At 34.1% G+C, this 17,300-nt stretch overlaps 1 long non-coding RNA gene across 4 annotated transcripts in view; it reads left to right on the top strand.

The window, feature by feature from the left end:
• The window catches only part of LOC137642651 (uncharacterized), a 96,650-nt gene extending 88,920 nt beyond the window's left edge, over positions 1 to 7,730 (top strand). The window contains exons 1-4 of one of the 4 annotated variants that reach the window (XR_011044833.1): positions 3,356 to 3,372; positions 3,552 to 3,636; positions 7,046 to 7,318; positions 7,363 to 7,730. This is a non-coding gene — a long non-coding RNA (uncharacterized lncRNA). Of the gene's footprint in view, positions 1 to 3,257; positions 3,373 to 3,551; positions 3,697 to 7,045; positions 7,319 to 7,362 lie in introns of those variants that run through there. The other 3 variants (XR_011044835.1, XR_011044834.1, XR_011044836.1) reach the window with 3 other exon arrangements.
• Positions 7,731 to 17,300: the final 9,570 nt, after the last annotated feature.

The raw sequence follows: 17,300 nt of genomic DNA, 5'->3' as shown, positions 1-17,300 counted from the left end.
CTTTAATTAGGAGGATCAAAATTAGGAGGGTGGTGTAAGACCCTTTTACCAAACTGGCAGGCTAGAATCCCTGGATTGCTGATTTTGGACCTGATAAGGTGTGGAGAATAGCATCTTAGACACCTTGCGAAGCAAGATTGAATATACTTTTAGTTTCACAGCGCAGGAAACCAAAGTTGCTGCAAAATAAAAATCTCTTATCTTAGACTAGTCAGTCTGTTAATTAACCCCTTCGCTATGATGACGTCTTTTGATATTGGAATATCTCCTGTGATATACGCATGATGTTCTGGAGACGTCACTTATTAATATCAAGCATACAGTTAACTCAGGAAATTTCACAAAAAATCTCCCCTCCATGTTATTAGGTCCTCCTCTTCCTAAGTCTTTGGAATTCTAGCCTTTATTCCTGATTGTATAAGAGCTATTTCAGTATGTTTTTGTGTTACTATGTAGAATCACACTTATCATTTAATTGAATAGTAAAATATCATTATAATTTAAAAAATCCAGTGATTAATCCGCTGTTCTATTTTGGTCCTTTTCTTTGAATAAGAATAAAATTTCAATAGGCATATACTTTAAAAAATAAATTGTGTTCATCGTGCTATTGTATGTTTTTATTTTTAAAAATAAGAATGGCATTTAATTTTGATTTGAAAATAATATTAAATACATCGTTTTTAACCTGCTGGTAGGAATTTTCCATTTTTAAACAAAATTTCATTATGATTTAGATGAATATATTTTTTCAACCTTCTGTTATAGAGTTATTTAAGTGATGTTTTGTGTGTGTGTGTGTGTGTTTGGGTGTTGTGTTCTTTGTTAATGTGTCTACTATTGTTAATATTATTTTTTAATGATACTGGTTTTCGCCAATTACATGACATTTTTAATTTATTAGAATTTTTTATCTTTTTATTTCATTAGTTAGCAACTTTTTTTAATTCTCCTTTTCTATTCCTCAATAGAAAATGCTAATGGCAGCAACCGCTTTTCTCTTTGCTTACTCAATAAAACTAATGCAATATCAGCCAAGGAAGACATCGTGCCACCTGACAAACGTGAACACATGCCTCTATCTATGTAACAGGGTGACATGTGGTGTGAGATGTCTCGCATTTCGGTCTCCGTGCCTCGTGTCACCTCACTCCCTATGTGATTCCGGCTTAGGGGTCTATCTAAGTGTATTTTTATATTGGCATACAAGTTCAAATCATACAGAAAGTACTACGTAGCGTTCTTTAACCATCATCGGTTCTCCGCCTCTGACTTCTACCCAGTTCACCAAAATGTTTTACCAATAAGGTCGGAATCACATAGGAAGTGACGAGACACGTATGACCGTAAGATGCCACCCTTGAAAAGTGAAGTGGTAACAAGGATCTCTTTACCGGCTGTGTCACATAGGACGTAAGGACACGTCAGGAACGGAAAACGTGTGTGGTTACGTGTCGACCAAAAGTGAACCTGTTCACTTTTCGTGCTGCGTGTTGGACAATCTGTGTTCTTCAGCAGCACTTTTCATTTACTTGAATAGTAAAGTTTCATTATATTTTTTTATTTTTAAATAAAAATAAAAGTTCATTAGGACTATATTTCTGTATAACGTTAAGTCCATTATTACTAACAAGTGGTTTTATATCTTACGGCGGCTGTTTATAGTGGAATTATTACGAACTAGCATATTCAATTCAATAAATAATATAATTTATTACACATAAAATCCCAGTGCGTTCCATTATTTAGAGAAAATTATACAAAACAAATTTCTGAAAAGTGATACTATAATCATTTCCCAATGAATAGAAAAATATTTTGATATTTTAGAGGGAAATACAATAAAAAATAAAGCAATCTTTTGAAAAATGTATTCTATAATCAACAGAAAAACAAGCATGGAAATGTAGGACTTCAGAGGCTAAGTTCATGGAGCAACGTCGGATAACCTTAAGCCAGATACTTATACGCTTAACTTGTAGTATCCGTTTAATAATGGTCAATTGAAAACCCAATTAGTCATACCAGGTAATCGATGAAATGTGTAAAATAGCAACTGGCTAAAATGTCACGAAGACGAGACAACAGAAATTCCGGGTCTGATGAAAGTCCGTGATTAATCAAGTCATTTCTTATTTAAAACTTTAAGAGCTGTTTCCATGGTCCTATCACAGATATAAACCCTGTGCCATACAGGACTGCAAGATATGTTTGTGGTATACATTCTTAGGTATTTAGAGACTCACAGAAAGTGTTCCGCGTTGATTGTCAAATCCTCATTATGGAAGCACTTAGAAAACAAGAAAGTTTTCAGCTTCTTGAAACCCTTGATATCAGTCTCCTTTCGGATGCCAGGTGGAAGATGGTTACATAGTCTTGGGCCCACATATTTGAAAGCTCTAAAACCAACAGTAGATGTGCATCTTAGCTCCATTAACTTGAAACCATCTGTAACTATTCTCTTGTCGACACAATTCGTTGACTGCATGATGTGTCGCATTTCTCTGTATCTATCATTCTTAATTCATATCGTAAAGCTATTTAAGGTAAGAACACAATATCTCTATTTACATTAATTCAGACAATTTGCCACAATATCTGTATAGTAAGAACGCGTTTTAAAATCATAATCTTAAAATAATACAGACAATATAATACATTCTGGATACCAAGATTACTTTAATATTTCAAAGTAATAATATTGCAGATGTTTTATAATATCTCCTCTTTGAATTTTCTCTTTGATCCAATCATATTACGATATTAATTCTCTCTCTCTCTCTCTCTCTCTCTCTCTCTCTCTCTCTCTCTCTCTCTCTCTCTCTCTCTCTCTCTCTCTCTGCCATGATCGTGGATAGATAACAAATAAACAGGAATATAAACCCAGACTATAACTTGCCAAATCTGGTTCTTAAGACTTGCAAATTATATTACCAACTTATGAAATAAATTCAAAGAAAGAAAGTTATGGACCAATAGTTGTACGTTTTTTTAGTCAAAGTTTATTCAACTATGATTGTTACATATTTCATCTACGCAGAGACTAAACTTGTCTATTTGTTGCAGTGTTAAGTTTTATAAAATTGTAAATCGAAAGAAATTTGTCACTTTACAGCGATTTCTTTAAAGGTCATCAAGACGAGTGGTTTTGATGTTTGAATGTAGATGGCACCACTGCTTATACAAGGACACCAAAGCAGACCCTGTAGTAGGGATGTCTGGCTGTCTGCTTCATTGTTCTGTCATCCTTGTTACGTCAAGGGTAGAGGCCAGACGGAAGACATGTTTAGTGATTACTGACGAGGAAGAGGATCGTGAGATATTGAATTTTGTAATGTCAGTGAGAAAGACTTTAGAGTTAAATCTAAAATGGTGAGTGTAAAATTAGTTATGGAATTTCGTGTGCGCTATGTTGTGCTTAGCTTATTTTAGTTTGAAATCTTGATTTAATTGTCTAGTGATTACTAAATTCTGGTAGGTTGTGTTACTAATCTTTAAGTCGTCAGATTGTACTAGAAGCGTTGGCACTGATTGGATTATTTTTCCGCCAGTTTGAAAGACTTTGGCCGACCGTACTGAGTGGTTCGTCATTGGATAGTGCTTTCTAGTCGGTGCATCCAAGGAGTTGGCAACAAGGTTGGTCTGGCGACCGTTCCGATTACGTTTGTGCCTCCTCGCTTTTTTTTCCCGAGAAAGGTTGGGTAAATATACTTTAATACTAGCAAAACTAAATTTATCTTTGAGAAATGGAGTGTTGGCTAGCTCTGGTATTTTTCTGTGTAATAGGGGCTGGGGCATAATAATCTACGTATGATCTATTAATATGTGAAGTTATCTCTCGCTAAAGTCCATTGTTTACATCTGGGTAACTAATGTAGTTGCCGCACATGCGTTGCTTGCATTTGCTTTGGCCAGCTTTTGTTTTATGTATGACTTGATCATTGGCTGACTTAACCAATTGGGAGCTTCCAAATGCTAATGCCCAAGTTCCTGGATGTTTTACAAAACCCATTTTTGCCCCACCCTCCCCTTCAGTTTGTTAGACCACCATCACATAGACTTCTCCAAGAGGTGACTAAAGGGAAGTACAATCTATTTCGAAATTTAGTGTAGTTTCATGTTTGTCGGCAATTGATTGATGGAAGTGCTTTCTGTTCAGTGTAAAGCTATTGTTACTCGTGTGAAACTAAAGAACAGCGAAATAGGGTCCCAAAGTCAGATTCAAACTTAATTTTTCGGGAGGACCACCATTTTTACTGCAAAGCTTCTGTAAAGATTGCCAATCTTAAGTTAAGAAATATATTTACTTTTTTATTATTCAAGGCCTTGTGCGAGTTACTTTTATCTTAATGGAAGGACTTTATTTGTAATTTACTTTTTGTAACCTGGAAAGGGGGTCTGAGGCTTCCTACCCCCATCTAGGGGTTGTGACCCGGGAAGGGGAGTCTGGGGGCTTACTGTTGCTAGGGGTTATGACCTAGGAACTACTAGGTTAGGTGGGTTGGTTAGGTTCTGTACCTTAATCACGTTTTGTCCTGTTTTCAGCCACTTATGAACCATATGTTTTTCCAACTGATTACCTTGTGCTTATTTTGCGTTTCTGACCATTATTATTGCTGCAAATCACTGTTTTGACATCTCCCCACCCATAAAATACCAGTTTCCCACTGGGGTCCCACATAATTTATATAAATGAGCCCAAAAACTTGTGAACGGGTGGTTTCCCCCAATAATCTTGGTCAAATTCATGAAACCCAAGATAACTAGTAGGAAAAATATGCCGTTCATGTGTTTGGCTAGAAATTAAGGTATCCTATATTTAACAGACTGCTTCTGTGGATTTATGAAACTTCAGGGAAATTAGTTCCTGCTAAACTAATATCAAATAATAAAATATTTCTCTACATTAAATAGCTTTTCAATGTATTTTGCCTTTATATGTGCGAATAATCAGGTTTTGAGACTCAGGGTTCCACTTAATAACTAAAATCAGTGTCTGCACTGAAAAATCTATGGTATTGGCTGGGAGATTTCAGAAATGGTAAAATAATGGAAGCTGTCTAGTCTAATCACACCAGTCATCGAAATAAAAAATGCTGTAATCAAAATTGAGTAATAGTAACTTAAATATGTCTGTGTATTGTTTGCCAGACTCCCATACGTGCAGAAAATTTTATTTTCTATCCCCTTTTCCTTGTAGCTAATGATGTATTGGTGAAAGTGTCTTGGCTTGTCACAGTAGTCTTAGATTGTTTCTCTTTAGCAATCTTTAGCAGATCCAAAATGTGTTGCCTTCTGACCTCTCTAGTGTTTTCTCTCTGCACTTACCGCTTCATAGTTAGGATACTATAGGCCGGGACCTTTTTTTTTTTTTTTTTTTTTTTCTTAATGTTGTCAGTGATTAACCCAATCATTGTCTAGGTTGATCTTCAATTCGTCCTTGGCTTCTATTTGCAGTCTGCTTTGGATTAAAGGAATTGAGGCTGTATTTTCTTGTTAAAATTAGTGTTGCCTCCTGTTCTAGAAAAGGGAAGTTCTTTCCCTCCTCATCAGTGGGGATAATGACCTAGATAAATTTTCCTAAGTTAATATTTATTAATATAGAAATCTTTATATAGAAATCTTTAAAGTTAATATTAATACATAGTGGGTAAATATAATACATCCAAGTACTAGTTTAATTGAAATTCGCTGAGAGAAATGGAAGTGCTGGTTAGTTTGGTATTCATGTTTGTTTAATAGGGCTGGGGCATATTAACTTCAGTATCAGTCTTAGAATGTGAAGTCTTAAAAGTCCATGTGCATCTGGGAGACTGATGTAGTTACTGCGCATGTGTTGCTTGCAATTGCTTTGGCCAGCTTTTCTGTTTTTTGTATGATGTAATTATTGCCTGACTTTGACTAATTAGGAGCTTCAAAATGTTTATGCCAAAGATCCCGGATGTTTTACAGCAGCCATTTTTCCCACCCTTCCCTTTAGTTTGAGTTAAACCCCTGTCACAGAAGTGTCTAAGAGGTATCTTAAGGGAAGTAAATCTATTTCGAGGTGTAATTTCATCTGTCGGCAATTAGGATGGAAACTCTCTCCTTTCAGTGTAAAGCTATTGCTACTCATGTAAAAAGGAAAAATAACCCTGAAGTGATGCGCCGCGGGGATTGAGAGCGCAGCTTCACACTACCACTTGCCAGTACATGCTGAGCTTGCAGTTTTTATTTCTATGCGAGGGAAGTGAGCACACGGTGAAGCAAAAATCATTAGATGGTGGACATGAAGTGAATCTGATAATTGACTTTGATTTTCATCCACTTACATGAACTATGCATTTTCTAATTGGTTCGTTTTGCATTTCTGACCATTATTATTTCTGCAAACTCCCGGTTTCCTTCTGGGGTGCCCCATAATTATCTTTATACAAGGGTGTCCAAACACTCGTGAACGGGTGGTTTGCCTCAGTCATGGTCAGGAATATATAAAACACAAGATCGCAAGTTGGGAAAATATATGGTTCATGTATTTGGCTAGAAATTAAAGTATATTTACACAACTGGAAAATTTAGTTAGTCCCACTCAGCCTTCTCCACTTTTGGTAATAAAAAAACGGACAGTAACTTGTATGAACTCTCATTCCAGGTGTCATTGATACCAACGACAAGACGGAATAGGAGGTATCATGGTTAAGGTGGTAGAAATTTGAGTTATTGTTATGCATTGCTAGCTAAATTATCCAGGCAAGTATTAATTTTAGAATTTCATATTTATACATTTAATATTTCATAAAAAGAAATGTTGAAACAAGACTAGCACATGAAGAGATTGATTCTGTAAACCTCCCTATTGGCATAGAATAATCATTCAGTGGTTGCCTGTAAGACTTCAAACATTGGATGAGGCAAGTTATATTAAATCATAAGCTCTTCGAGAACATAGTTAGGCTTCTGTATGCATTGAATTCTAGATACAGAACTTTTAACATGATTGATGAAGCAATTGTAGTTGCAATAGTCTATTTTTCACTTATTTTAATTTGAATACTTTGGTTTACAGAGGTGAACACAAGCTCGATGTCAGGTCGCCTACGACAGTTTTTAAGCCATCCCATCTGTCAGGCAGGCCAAATTTTTCAAGATATCTTGGCTCGGCCAGAGTGCATTAGATGAACAGTGTGTATCTTTGCCTGCGAACAAACTAGTTTGGGCGAAACGCACCATGGAAGGCTTCAACGAATATGAGCAAATGGAAGGAAGGATCCCGCTGACAGAACCACAGTAAATATTCAGGACCCTGGAAGAGTTTAAAAGATATACGTATAAAGTGGAGGCCATCTTTGGAAGAGTTTTAAAAGATCTACATACAAAGTAGAGGCCATCTTTGGAAGAGTTAAAAGATCTACATACAAAGGAGTTCATCTTTCTATGTAGAGGCTCTAGAGCCTACAGTAGACAAGTATCTAGGTTTTAATAGTTTGAAACCATATAACTATTCTAGTGTCAAGACGATTTGCCAGTTGCACAATATGTATCAATTCTTAGATATTTTGGATGACCTATTCTGATAACTTGGTAGGTTATTTTACATAAGCTAAATTAAATCCTCGCCTTTAATCTGCAGCCCAGGCTGATAAATTAGTGTAGGAGTGATCATTCCTCTAGGTGAGACACCTTTTTCAGTCTTGCTCCTCTGTTTAGTGTTTTGTAATTTCTTAGTTGTACTTTTGGTAAATTGTAGTAGATGGAGTTACTGTAGCCAATTCTGACAATCGCATTTATGCAGAGTTTCTTCACAGAACATTCATCCAGGTACTTATTTTGTAAAAACAATGTTTTTGATAACCAGCCGTTTTAACTAGAATATTTATTAGGGCATTGAGAGGCAGTCAAGAAATATGCCTAGATTACAAACTTTACTAGGTAATGGCTGTCATAATTTGTTGCCCAAGCTTCCGTTTCTTTCCCACCACCATGGACTCTGTTTTCTCACTTCATTTTAGTTTGTCATCCATTTTCTAAATATCAAAGATTCGGTTTAGATTCAGTATTGTCTATATCATTTAAGAAGTAAACTTGTCATCCCCAGATAGTTTGAACTTTACACCAAACCATTGTGGTATTTTCGATAAACTGGTGGTATAGATGGCAGAATAAGATTGGGCCAAGTACACTCGCCCGGGGGTACCCCTCTATTTAAAAGGTTCATATAAGTGTTTCCAATTTGCACACAGCCATTTCTTCCAACTAAGTAGTCTTTCAGGTATACATCCATGACTCAAAACTGCCTTAGTTTTGCCACCAAAGTGAACCAGTGTGTCATTGGCATTGCATCTAAACAGATGAATTGGAGTTTTGATATTCATGATTGTGACCTTATTCTGTAATTTACGAAAGTACAAAGGGATTTATAAACTTGCAACCCAAAATGTAGTTAGAAAATCACCCGTTTGTGATCATATTTAAATTTTAATTTGTGTATTGTCCATTTTTAAAGTCTTGTGTAGATTCCTAATGTATGCTGTAGGTAAGCATTTAACTAGTTATGAATTAGAGGGATGTGCAATTACTTACTGAAATTCCAAAAATATTTAAAAATGCTATTTTACCATTGTAGGTTATGAAATTTATTGTAATGGTTTTTTTCTTTCGAAGTTAAGGTTAACCTTGATTTATTGCTTGCTTTGCAATGCTGAATTAAATGTATTTAAATTTATATTTATGCCCAAAATTTTTAAATGTATATGCCATTGAGAATAGTTTTGCCAGTTTTTATATTATTTACTTAGGCTAAATTTGGTACTGATGAGCAATTTTGGGGAAATTGCTTTTTACAAAGAAAATGGGGAAAATATTACTTTGTGGTTGGTTCAAGATAGGACGCTGTAAAACCATTGGTCCTATAGAACCATTGATTTCCTGCTTACTGTCAAAGAATTTTGAATTCCCCCACAATTCTGTATATTCTGTATCTAGAAGCTTTTTTTTTTTTTTTAGATTTATATGCTACGTCCACTAGCTTTTTTTTCTTTAAGGTAATCACATCAGTACTAGGCTACTTTTATAGAGATGTGAGAATAGTCTTAATTTTTCTTATATTTTAGCCAATTTTATTTTTATGATTATTAACATTGCTTTTTATTTATTTTTTTTCACATTAGATAACCATAAATGCTTTGATAAAATTAAGTTACCTATATATATTACAAAAACTCCTATATCAGTGTTTATGCTTTTCCATACTTTATTAAATAGAAAGTATTAAATCTTTATTTCACTGTAACCATTTTGACTTCTGCTATTCTCAAGTGTGTAAGAATTTTCCTTGCATACATACTGGTTCCTATGTAATAGAATTTTGTAAGTCATAACTACTGACCAATAAAATAACATGCACAAATAGATTACATTTTTAATCCAAACTTTATGAAAAAAAAAAAGTTAGAGGCGTTCCTCTACAAATGAGTACATATTTTATTAATGCGTTTACATGTTTTTTTTTTTGTTTTTAATGCAGTTTAAAACTTTATTGAAACTATTGTTTATTGAAGTAATCTTGCATTTGAAGAACACGTGGATGGTAGACCGCCAGATGCGTCCCGTACACATTATATTCGTGTCTTTACCAGTTTTCCTTTAAAACACGGCTTTTTAAAACTCGTAATTGAAACCATTGTATGAAGCAATGTTGCATTTGAACAAAAAGATGGAAGAAGGGCATATGCGTCCCAGACACGATATATAAAGTACTGTCAAAAGTAATGGGATTACAGCTATTTGATAAAAACAATGCTTATGGCTCTCCTACACTGGGTGTTGATGGTAAAATCTTCCGTAACTGTTGTTGAAATTTCAGGAAAAAAAAAAATCTTGTGTATTTAGCTGATAAACCTATTAAAATTTATATAAATATGTGAAAACTAGTCGGAGCCCTAAAGGTTTAGTGTACGAAGTTATATTTTGGCATAGCAGAATAAAGACAACTTAAACAATTGAAAACTAGATCTGTGAATGTGGAGTCGTGTGATCTTATCTTGTGAATCTTTTTAAAAACCTAGATTTTTATTATTGGCATCTAATTTAAAACTCCCTTCAAAATAAAATAAAACGCTCCATTAAGACTTGCTACTTGTATTGTAGCTTAGGTGGCCCACTGTGGACATGCTGAAAGTACAGTACTCTGGTTTGGCTACAGTGAATCTGTGGTTAAACTGCTTACCGAGGACAAAAATAGATGAAGAAAATCCGGCCATTCTGTACAGTGACTGGTATTGTAACCCACTTGCGTCTGGTATGAGCTGTAGGCCTGAGAAGCCATAGAAAAGTTTTAAAAAGCTGCTGGTTAAAGCACCATGAAAAGACTAAATTAAAGTCTTTCCTGAACGAAGGTCTGTAATCGATTAAAACAAATTTCCAAGTCCTATCACACATGGAAGCCCTGTGCCTTACACGACCTAAACTAAAGGATTTGCTTGTCACATATATACATTCTTGGGTATTACAGCAACAGCATATTGTGGGTTGATTGTCATCCATATTATTGAAGCGGTTAGAAAAAAGCCTAAATCATCAGTTTTTCCATTCTTACGACAATAGAGGTAGGTTTACATGGCTCCAATAACTAGAAAAAATCGTAAATATTCTCGCCTCGACACGATTCGTTGATTGCTAGGCTCTTAGATGTTATGGGTGGCTGGTTCTGATAACTTGATATTGCACATAGCTAAACTATTGCTTTCATAGGCAGCTGCTGATTCAATTAGTATAAAGAATTCTTTCTTGGGGTGAAACACCTTTTTTAATCGCTTATGTTTTATAATTTAACTTTGGGTAGATTAGAATATATTTACTTACAGTAGTCAATCCTGGAAATATCAGTTAACAAAGATTTTCCTTACCAAATATCCCTCTAATTACTTCTTAGCAAAAGTAATGTTTCTATGGGGATATCTAGCGATTCGTACTACATAATTTGAGAACAATTAGTAGATACACCTAGGTCACGGACTCTGCTAGATGTCGAGACTAGATTGTCATCCAAGTTTCTTAAATTTATATATACAATTTCCTACCACCATAAATGCAGTTTTATTTTCATTGCGAATTGGTATTCATTCCTTAAGACTAGCAAGAGCATGGTTTCAAGTCTCAGCAGTATCCTTGTCATTTATGTAGGTAGTAGGTTGGCTAGGGCACCAGCCGCCTGTTGAAATACTGCCGCCAGAGAGTTAGGGGTCCTTTGACTTGTCAGACAGTACTACATTGGATCTTTCTCTGCCTACACGTACGCCGAATAGTAAGGTCTATTATTTTACAGATTCTCGTCTGTTCTCATACATCTTACAACACTGAGATTACTAAACAATTCTTCTTCGCACAAAGGGTTAACCACTGCACAGTATTTGTTCAGTGGCCACTTTCCTCTTGGTAAAGGTAGAAGAGACTCTCTTAGCTATGGTAATCAGCTCCTATAGAAGGACACTCCAAAATCCAACCATTGTTCTCTATTCATGGGTGGTGCCATAGTCTCTGTTCCATGATCTTCCACTGTCTTGGGTTCGAATTCTCTTGCTTGAGGGTACACTGAGGCGCACATTTCTATCTGATTTCTCTCCCTATTGTTTTAGAGTTTTTATAGTTTATATAGGAAATATTGATTTTAATGTTGTTACTCTTCTTACAATATTTAATTTTTCCTTCTTTCCTTTCCTCACTGCGCTATTTTCCATGTTCGGGCCCCTGACCTTATAGCATTCTGCTTTTCCAACTAGGGTTTTAGCTTAGCAAATAATAATAATAATAATAATAATAATAATAATAATAATAATAATAATAATAATAATAATAATAATAATAATAATAATATGGAGTTTAAACTGTGTATCATCTGCAAATAGTTTAAACTTCACTTTGTCTGTGTAGCACTTTTGATAGACATATCATAGATAGAAAATAAGATTAAACATAACACACTTCCATTGGGTACTCCTCTGCTTAATGATCCATATGATAAGTAAGAGTTTCCAATTCGTACAAAGTATTTCTGTCAACCAACTAATCTACATACTTCAAAGCTTCATCTTCAATACCAATGGGCTGTATAAGAAATAGTTTGTGTACAACTGCATAGAAAGCAGCACTAAGAGTAATATCAAGATGGCACATTTGTCATCATCTATCAATTCCAGCAGATTATTTGCAACAGCATAGTTGTCTACGTGGAATATAGTTGTATGCTGAATTTATCCGGGAATGCTTCGATTCTCTCTAATTGACTTTAATTATTCTATAATTACGTATTCTAACACATTTTATAAAAATGATAAATTCGAAATACATTTAGGTATGTATGAACTTGAAGAATTCTAGACATTTATTAGCTAGTTCTTGGTTGCTATACCCATCCGGGGTCACTTTTTCATTTAAATTCCCCATTACACCATTCAGGGGACGATATGATTTATTTGTCTGTTGCCGTTTCCTGTATTTTTTCTTAGTGTTCATTTTTTTCCAAAATTGGTAATTATATTGGCTCTTTATGGTCTTGTAATCCCTCCTTGTATTTTTCAGTTTTTAACCGACTCCATTTCTTTCTTGATGCTCTTTAAACTCTTCATCGAACCAAAATCTGTCCTTACCAGTTATGGTCTTTTCCCTAAATGTTAAACTATTTATCTTTATTCACTGTTTTATACCGTTATAAATAAATCTCAAAAACATTATACCATTTAACGGGCCCACTCGATCATATATTATTATCTAAGTGAGGTTACCCAAATTGTTAAGACATGGCTATTAAAGTAGTTATTTCTAAACTTGTCTTATTCAGTATAGCTCCAAGGTTTCCATGAATGAAAAACATATACTGTTATATTTTTTTTTTTTAAAGACAAATTCTATTAATTTGACATTTAGATTTCTTGTGATAGGAATATTTTGCCCATTATAAGACATTATCCAGGTTGTAAATGTAGATTTTGTTTAGTAGCAGCGATGACGAGCAACCCTTTATTACAGTCAAAAGCAAGAAAATCAAGAAAAGGAAAATAATGAGCAGTGTTGGTGTTTCTATTGTGTCGCCCGTTGATAAAGGAAATAAGTTTTTAGGTGAAGATTCTAATGCGAATCCTCTTAAAGAATGGCAAGGTTGTCACTGCTAAAAAGCCCCGGTTGTATTTTCCTAAGAAGAGTTAATCAAGAGAGATCACTTCTAGAAATGATAAGGAGGCGGCAAATGGAATTTGAGATAAATAGTAAAAATGTCCAATTGTAAATAAACTATGTTAAATAAAAAAATATTCATGTAGATATACTATGATGTATATGTTATAAACTGTAATATTGTAAATGTGTTTCATAATAAAACACACAAAAAAAATTTAAACATATAAGAGAAAAGATGGAACTTTAATGGCTTACGGGAAAGATAGAGGGGAGAAGAGCAAGTTGCTGGCAAAGGAAAAAGTTTTTGGACAGCTTATTGGAAGATGAAAATGTAGATGTAACTGCTATGCAATTTATACAGACAGCTAGAGACAGGACCAGGTGGAGGCAATTGAGAGCCCACGTCGAGGACATGGCAACTAGATAGATATTTACAAGGCAGACTTTCAAGTTCAAACATAGGTTGAGAACCGAAATTATTCAGGTCTTAAGGACCTAATATACAGACAGCAGCCTCATACGGAAGAAGAAACATAACAATAAATTAGAAATGATATGATATGAACATGATTATAGGCGCGAATGAATCTGAAATCAATATTTCCCGTTCGAAAATTGTAACATGTATTTTGGAACATTAGATATTTATAAGTGGAATAATTGTTTCACTTTAAAATAGAAATGAAAAATTTTAGGAATATTGTACATGGTACTCAATACACTATTTAGATAAACAGACACTTGTCTATTTCATTGTAAACTTTGAAGTGAAAAGGGAGGCAATAAGAAATTTTTATTTATTTTTACATAACATTTCCCTTAAGACAACATTGTTTCCTCATTAAATATCGAATAAATGATTTTTTTTCTACAGATATTTTTCATTGTTAATTATTTAACCAACAGATGTCACTGGTTTTGTAAGTGGTGACGTAACATCTTTTGTAAATAACTGTTTTCCTAAAGATTCCTTGTAAGTTTTTCGACCAATCAGGAGTCGTTTTCTCATTTTTCGTCTCGAAACAATGACACGGACACTTCTGATTGGTTGAAACTTGGAAGAAAGCCGGCATGATGGAACTGTAAACGGTGAGAAATCAGGAAGCAATGTCAGTGCGTGTTTGGGGTGAGACATATTCACACCTTGAATTAGGTACTCAAGTCATTTGCATACCGCGTTTGAATTTTCTCATTTGGATCTGTGGTTCCAGCAATCGTCGCCATTTTATGGGCTAGTGGTAAAAAGGTAAGCTTGGTTTTGCAAAACTGGTGTTCAGGGTTTATGAGAGTTAAAAAGTTTGATTTAGAGTATTTTATTTCTTTTGAGTTGCTTTTGTTGATGGATTTTTTTTTTTATGGTAGCTGTCTCTGGAAGACATAGCCAAGATTTTTAGTTACTTGATGATGCCGGTTAACCTCATAAGCAGTGTTTAGTAACGAACGTTTTAGTTTCAAATTTTTATAAACTAAAGGGGAGATATGCAATTTAATTTACCGTGAGGTATTTTTTTCTTTTTCAAATTCAAAGAAATTCTTACTATCAGACCTTTTTAACCGGCTTAGTGTCTTGAATCTGCCAAATTTCTAATAGGTCCCTTGGTTATAAGTTAGCTTGTGATCGCAAGTCTTTTATCTAGAATAGTACGCATATTGCTTGGGGGTAATCATTAGAAACCGCTTATCTTATAAAGCTTTAATAAAATTACTCAAATTTTGGTATAGTGGGGTATTTTAACGTGTAAAATAATTAAACTTTGATACAATTCTTGTATCTTGATATCTATTGCCAAGCGTTTAGTATATCCTGTGAGCTTTTAATCGGTAGTATTTAGTGAACTGAAAAACTTTATTTATTTTTTCGTTTATAGGATTATCGAAAGTGGTATTTATTAGATAGCTTTTAAAACTTCTTTATAAAATAAGTTTCCATTGATAGAATTTTCCAAAGTGGAATTTATTGGATAGATTTTAAAACTTTCATGGAACCCATTACATATTTTCTTTTGTAGTAATTGGGTGTCTTAAATTTTTAGCGTAAATATTAACATGTTTTGGTGTTTTTTGTGACTGTTGTGAATTTATTGTAAATTTTGCTTTAACTTCAAAATCAAGGTTGAAGTCTTATGTAGCGGTGTAATTTCTAAAGAATTTTAATCGAATTTTGGCAAGTTTTCTCTCGTACCAGATGTATATTGATCAGTCAGTCTCTATTTTGGTTAGATTCTTTTGTTGTAAAGCTTCCATAAGAGTCAGAGTTGCATAATGTAGATAGGTAAAGTTTTGACTTTGAAACCAAAGTTTTCAAGATCATCTTTTTTTAGGTTAATAGCTATGGTTGATTTGGATTTTTAGTTTAACAGCTATGTTTGATAACGAGTTTTCCCCGATTGTAAGTGTATTAGGATGTTTTAGTTTATCTGATCTCATGAGAGTGGTTTTGGTGGTTAAATTAATATATAAAGACGTTAGTAAGTCTTTGTATTTAAGTTTTCAAGTGTTAAAGCTAACGACTTGGTCAATAGTGCAATATTGCTGTAAGGGAACAGAGCAAAGTATGTTAATATTGTTTTTGGATCTTATTGTTTAGGCTGGTCCCATTTGTCGGTTTCATATCTCTTAGCCTTTGTTCAATGGCATATTTCATGTCTATAATTATTTTAGCTTTAATAAATGTAAGTCTAGAGAAATTTAGCATGAATTTGGTAGTCTTTGCAGGCAAGATTCTCTAAATTTCTGTAGCAACTTGATCATAAAATTGCGGCTGCTAGCGTTTAAGATTTGAGTAATTTTTAAAATACATCAGTTTGAAGTTAGCAATCGCTCAGTGTCACAGATCTCACTTGCGAGAAATAGCATTGTCCTGACTTTAATATTAAAGTTGAGAGCCTTAGTTAAGATGAATTTAAAGTTTTACATGGTTTTTAACAGATTTATCCTTGTATATTCTAATGCAGCGTCTATTCGTGAAAGTCATGTTGCTATTATTTGATCTAAGCGTAGCTACTTTATATTAATGTTTGAACCTGCTGGCTAGTGTTCTTCTTAGCCTTAGGCTACCTTGTCAATTTTCTGGAAACTGTTTTAATCCATGATTTTTCACTAATCTTGATTAAAGTTAATTCAAGTTTGTACGTTTCAAAAACAATCTTTCTTGTTATTAATATAATGGAGCGATTTTTGTATTTTGTTATTATGGGTCAGGATATTTTCTTTTTTCATCTATCAACCTCGTTTATAGTTTTGAACTAATACATGTAAAATCCTAAGTTGCTACTCAATGTTTTTGAGTTTGTATTCATGATGTTCAATGTCTTGATTACTGTAGTGTGAATGAAATCAGATATAAAATTGTACAGAAATCTCTCTTCTTTTTTCAGGCAGTGTATGTAGTTCTGCTCATGGGTGTGGTGGATAAATCTCAGCTAGTCTAGGCAATTTCCAATAAGTTCTCATACCTTTTTAATTACGAAGTCCAGAAACTGCGGAGATTCTAGTATCTCCTACGGTCTTATGTGTTTTGTAATCGAGAACAGGCCATGAGATCTTATTGGAGACAAGGGTGCAATTAAAACGTAAGAGATTAAACCTATGGAGTATGCCGAAAGACAAGAGAACGTACCCAGGGAATAAACGTGGATATGCTGAAGACAAAAAAGTGGTTGTGCAGGATGCAGAAAACATGGTTTATGCAATATGGAACAAATGAAACCAGAGAAAACGTACATAAGCAGCATGCAAATGTAGGGTGAACGAGGATATGCAGCACGGGGTTGTGCAGTTGGAAACGTAGAGAAGAACTATGGAGAAGACGAGAATGGAACCAGAGAAAACGTGGATATGCAGAAGACAGGAGAGAATGGGACAAGAGAGAAACACAATTTTGTGCAGGATGCAGAATATGATAATACCATGGAGAAAATATACTAAATAGAAAAATCTACAGTAACCCAAATTCATAATGGAAAATCAGAAAATATTACAGTAGAAAAGTAATATTTCTATGTGTGTAAGAAATTGATCTTCAGGACATTTCCTATATGTGTATAAAATTATGCTAGTCTTCAGTACAGTAAACAATTGTATGAGATTTGAAATAATACGTAATGGTTTTCTCAATTTGTTTTATTCTTGATAATACACTTACAAAAAAT

Source organism: Palaemon carinicauda, chromosome 6, assembly GCF_036898095.1.
Source record: "Palaemon carinicauda isolate YSFRI2023 chromosome 6, ASM3689809v2, whole genome shotgun sequence".
NCBI lineage: Eukaryota > Metazoa > Arthropoda > Malacostraca > Decapoda > Palaemonidae > Palaemon > Palaemon carinicauda.
The sequence above is the reverse complement of the archived record's forward strand: the minus strand, read 5'-3'. Positions and strand labels throughout refer to the sequence as shown.